The 5,893-nt window shown below is 43.7% G+C and overlaps 1 long non-coding RNA gene across 1 annotated transcript; it reads right to left on the minus strand.

The window, feature by feature from the left end:
* Positions 1 to 3,920: 3,920 nt before the first annotated feature.
* Positions 3,921 to 4,814, minus strand: LOC103651284 (uncharacterized). Its single transcript, XR_564659.4, has 2 exons — positions 4,477 to 4,814; positions 3,921 to 4,384 (listed from the first exon to the last, which is right to left on the minus strand). It is a non-coding gene; the product is annotated as an uncharacterized lncRNA (long non-coding RNA).
* Positions 4,815 to 5,893: the final 1,079 nt, after the last annotated feature.

Raw genomic sequence — 5,893 nt, forward strand, 5'->3', positions numbered from 1 at the left:
AAGAGAGATAGAATGAGGCGACCATGTTTTCTATAGTGTTTGGTTGAGAGTCAAGCGGGGGCGAGGTGGACACCGGAGTGATTTTTGGGGCGGCGTGATCCCAAAAAATCGAGGGGACGGTGGCGCCCCCGACTCATCCTACTTTGACCTCAAACCAAACACACCCTAAAGCTGGACTAGAATAGGGCAGCGCCCTACCGGGCGCTACAGTTATTGTAGCACAGTCGTACACTAAAAAATCGTTCGAGTGGCATATGTTGCTGTAAAGCAAGCTACATATCTACGATAGTCAAGTTCACAGTTACAAAATATAATATACATCAAAGTCGTTATAGGTTACTGGTTACATAAATGTATGAGCATCACAGTTTGCAGCCTTGTAGCATGAATATAGAAGGACCAAAATAACATGTGATGCGATCCACAAACGCAAAATACACAAGAGCGGGTTGTGGTTGTGCAGTCACTGACTACGGCTAGGCCTAGTGGGTAACAGCACGCACTGACTACTGCATAGAATTTCAACCCAATGTGCATACATATAAATAAAGATGCAATACTCCTATTGTCAGAAGTTACTTGTTCTGTCAGTTTTAGCAACTCATCTGCTAGTGAATTCTGAATAGATTCCAATGAGGCCTGAAACTCACCAGCATTATTTCCAAAAAGGCAGCCCATATGAGATCAGAGTAACAAATGATAAATGAAAATGAAGTAATGATTTTGAGTGACTGTTGTCCTAATGAATACTATAATAGAAGTATGAAAGGAATAACATAACCTGAAAGATTGCCAGCAGCCTAGCATATAACCTGAAAGGTTGCCAGCAGCCTAGCATAAATAACCTTATACAAGCTTTCAGGTTATGTTATTCCTTTCAGCCTAGCATAAATATAGCAACTCATCGCTGCAGCTCCTCGCCTTATGTTTTAAATATTCCAAACTTCTATAGCGGAAGACAGTTGTGCTGTGCCCGTGGGAGCAGCTGCTCTGTGGCACAACCGTAGAGCCAGAGGCAAGGAGCACCAGCGATTCAGATTCAGCTCTTCTGAGGCCAGACAGACAAGTCACCAGCTCTTCTGAGGAGCTGCAGTACTTAGAATGAAGCATCATGATCTAGCGATGACCTGTAAACACTAATTAGTGTGAGAACATTAAAGCATGTATTGAGCTAAATTTGAGAAGCCACAATACTCTTGAGGAGCTTCTTTCTAAAGGGCGAGCTAAAATTATCTATCCTGAACATGACTTCCTTAGGTAAAGGTGTATGCTGGATTTATTGGTACCAATCACATAGAAAACATGAAGGCTCACTTCACAATTTTACTCACTTCAGAGAGAAACAACACCATAAATTAGGAATAAGTGTATAAAATAAAAAAAATCAGATGTCAGTCCTGCTTCAGGCTGAGTGGTAGGAATATAATTAGGTTACTATAACAGCAAACTGTACCAAAATCCAAAGGTTACGACCCTGTAACCATTAACCAATCTTGAAACAACAAAAACAAACTGGCACTAAATATAATACCGTTTCAGTTTGAAATTAACAACTTCAAATGTATGATGACCTCTTTAAATTCACACCGAATCAGCTCTAGAATTGCAAATTAAGCAAGTCCTTTGTAGAGTCCAACTTGTTTATACGTGGCCTATAGTTGGTCGGGTCTCTTTTAAAAGTAATGTCAAGATGCTACCACAAGAATGGCAAGTGAAGTTAGTGCAGGGAAATAGATAAGCCAATGATGAAGAAATCAAAGCAATGGCACAGATACAACAACGGGTTTTTTATGTGCAAATATACTCGAGCTCTCAAATCCTACTGAAGATTTTTGTTAGACATCAAGGTGTTAGTAAGGTCTTGAAGAGCCTGGTCTGTCAGAGTCCTGTTCGTTTATAAACAGCCTGTAGTTGGTTGGATCTTTTTTGGAAACCAACATGGAGATACTACACCAAAATCAAAAGAAAAATGGTGCACGAAATTCTATGTTTTTGCACAACCCATGAAATCCTAGGTTAATACTATAGGAACCAATGTAAAGGGTAATAAGCTAGACTCCAGGCCAATAAAAGTTTGAAGTGCAGATATATAGTATGACTGAAGATTAAACTATGAGAACTGCATATGGTTGGACCAACAAAGAGCACGCTATGTTATTGGTAACAGTCCATATTTTGCTATCATGCACTTACTGATAAGAATTTATTCATCCCGGATACTAAAGACTGTGGTGCATTGGCAGTACAGTCAATAGAAGGTCGCCCCTCATAAACAATGACCTTGTCAGCCAAGTATGTTGCCATGATGAAATCATGCTCAACAATAAATGCAGTTTTCTTCGCGTGAAGAATGAATCTCTTGATAACCTTTGAGGCCACAATACGCTGCTCCAAATCAAGATAAGCACTTGGTTCATCAATCAGATAGATATCTGCAGGCTGAACATATACCACAATGTAAGTGTGCAGAAGCTGACAATCAATCCAAATGATATAAGGTTAGTGGTATCTAGAGGCTGAGTGTCATTAAAGTATTAGGGATATATGGTACCAGGCATCATCAATAACTGGAGCAATTGGATATATGGTACACAGAATCAGAAAACAAAAACCAGTCAACCCAACACTAAGTAGATATGAATTAGGAACTGATAAAGGTACTTACGATCTACTTTGGTACATTACTCTATATTTTCACATTACCTGCATCAACGTTGTTTGCATCTTCAATCCTGGTCTTGAAAATGTTGCTTCCTTGAGATGCAGAGCTAGGAACTGAGACTGACACAGGAGCAGGAGGGGTAAACCTAGACTGACATAGGGACGGCGTGGTGGGTAGTAGAGCCGAATCGATGAGCAGGGGCAGGGAAGCGGTGGATCTAGAGGGAGGCGGCATCGGAGGGAAGCACAGGGAAGCATTCTTTTAACATTCCAGGTGCTAAGTATGAACTGCCCAAGTATGTTTTGAGTGAACCAACCAACCTGATCTGAGACAGCTGAACGGCAGCCGGCCGTAGGAAGACCCACCGATGTAAAAACTGTAAATGACTGCAGATGCCGCCAAATTGATCCCTTGCTTGTGGTAACTGGAGTGCCTCGAGTAACCTTCACATTTGCTTTGGCAACTTTCGGCAATAGGGTTTTCCAGTTCTAGTGTTCAGATAAAAAGCTTTTGCGTACCCTCGTCTATTGTTCTTGGTTCTACTGTAAACGTGAGTCTGCTTAGAATTCTTTGGAGCGAGAATGCTGCTGAGATTGTTCTCGTCCACTATCATGATACAAGCTGGAGCATACGTTTTAGAAACTTGTCACATCTCGTGCAACTAATTATATTATTATGTGGTCTGGTCTGACATTTGAAATGAAATGCATGATAAGGATACGAGCTAATTCATCAGATGCTCACCTCCGCCTCTCCTCGTCTCTGTCTGCCTATCCTCTCCTCTGTTGTTCCTCCACCGTCAGCTCTTGTCTACGTCCATTCTATTCATTTATAGTGTGTGATCCGATTTAGAGTTAACAGGTGTGTTACAGTTTGATTTTAAACATTCAGGTTTGGTCTCAAATATCGAACTGTTCCATTGACATATTCATTTCTAGCAATATCGTATTTGATTATTTTTTAAAAAAAGATGCTTAAAATAGAAACAATTTAAGCATTTTTTCTAATTACTTCAAATGTTTTCATTCATAAACCTATATAAAGCAACGTTGTTTTGAAGATTTGTATTGCTAATTGCACTCGAGGCCGTAAGTAATTGACCAACTCAAGTACTGGCTAATTTGAACTGGGTTTGGTTAGGTCAAGTGCTTGGTCCCATCGCGTGTATCTGTCGCTCATCTCATTGCGGCCATTGCACAGTTGATGTACATTCCGGTTTCATAAAGGTATAAAAAAATTTCTACTAAGAGAGAAGATGTTATGGTCGGAGACCAAACTAAAGCAGTTCAAATCTCTCATTCTCTCATATAAATGCAATACATCTTCGTCATATTTGGTACCATGACATGTTTTAAACAACAGGTGCTAAACATTATTGTAAACACTTGAATTAGCCCATAATCAAATGCCTAGGAGACGCTACTTGATACCTAAGTAATGGGGGGGGGGGGCAAAACAAGTCAAACCCCTGACAATGTGCTTGCGCTGTCTTCTGAAGACTACATCATCCGCATAACACTGGGATTCAGTGATACCGTGAGGGTAGGTAATATACAACTAACTCCTAGTTACATGCACCTAGCCAGGCTTTGCAAGGAAGTTAACTATAGCGTTCATCTGTTCTCACGGAAGGACAAAAACAACTTGATTTAAGCCTGGAAACAGCCAATCGGATCATGAAACACATTTCATGCTTGCAACTTCATCGGCCCTTAGCTTATTCTGAAACAAAAGGCAAGAAACATCAGTGATCTGTGTGCCTCGTCGTCACACAACCATAAGCTAAAACCTTTCGGTCATATAGATGGGCATACTTGTTTGCTTGGTTGATCCATTTTGACTATTTTCTGGAACTTCCTTGACGGTAGAAGATTCTGGAATCTCAGAAGGTGACCTCAATGCATCTGCAGCGGTTGAAGCATCCTGCGCCTTTTCTGCCCCGGGTATGCACTGCTGCTCTAGCATCATCTGAAGACACTTCCCTTGTTCCTCGATTCTTAGCTGCAAACTTCTTTGTATCTAAATTCCATGGAACAGCAATAGCGATGAACTTTGTAAGATACAGTATGCTGCAGACAAGGTTACAAGATAATTTTCGGGGACAAACATTAAGTTCAGATTTTTGGCTAGCTCAAATTTGAATCTGAAGTGGTTAGCAGCAGGGATGTGTAAACCAGTTATGGTAGACCTAGCATATTTAAAAAAACAAAAATATGAAGCCTATTGGCATGTAATGCTTACGGTTCATCAACCAATGAAGCAACCCGGACCAGACGCAGCGTGCCCTGCCGCCGTCCGTCCCCCTTCGTATAATGGACGCCGACGAGGCACCGGAGCCCGTTGTATCCGCACGCCTCTGCCGCCAATTCTGAAGGTAGGATTTCGCCCTCCCGCGCGGCAATGGGGTGCACGACCTCCCACGACGCCGTCGCCGTCGCTGTCACCTCCTCCAATTCCCGCCCCGTGCACGCCGCTCGTCCGCGTCCGAGCCCTCACCGCGGCGCGGAGACCCCGCCGCGCTGTGCTGCGAGCGCGTGGCGCTCATCCGCGCCGCGGCCGACCGCCGGTACGCGCTCGCCGCCGCGCACGCTGCCTACTTCCGCTCGCTCGCCGTCGTCGGTGACGCGCTACGGCGCTTCGTGGCGTCCGCGCTCGCGCCCGCCACGCCCGGGTCCTCGCCGGTGCTCACGCTTCCGCCTTCCCCCGCCAAGCTGGTCGCTGCCGCGTCCGCCAGCCTCCCGCCATGGCCGTCGTCCACCGTCTCGCCGCTCTCGCACTCCCTCGCAGAGAAGGGGTGGATCTTTAGGGAGGCGGCGTTGAAGGGAAGCGCGGGAGAGAGGACACGGTCACGGACTCAGGCCACCGCTGCTCACAACTGCATTAGAATTCGATTTCGGGTCCGCGCTCACACGTGTCAACGCCGGATCCAGGACACTCCCGTGAAGTGCGGACGGGGCTTCAAAAGGGGTGAGGTTTTAATAACTTAGATAATGAATTGTATTTTTATTGATCAATTAGAATTGCCTTCTAGAACGTATAATTGTCTCAAAAGGGCCAATATACATACACTATTGGACCTTTTGAGTAAGACTGAAGAAGATCTTATGCAAATTAATAGTTTTCGTATGGAAGATGGAAAACTGATATGGGACACTCTAGAGAAGCATCTAACAATTGATTTACCTAAGAACAAGTTCTCGCTTTAAATCATTGCAATTTTTTCCTCTTCTT

Source organism: Zea mays, chromosome 3 (genome assembly GCF_902167145.1).
Source record: "Zea mays cultivar B73 chromosome 3, Zm-B73-REFERENCE-NAM-5.0, whole genome shotgun sequence".
In the NCBI taxonomy this organism is placed as follows: Eukaryota; Viridiplantae; Streptophyta; class Magnoliopsida; order Poales; family Poaceae; genus Zea; species Zea mays.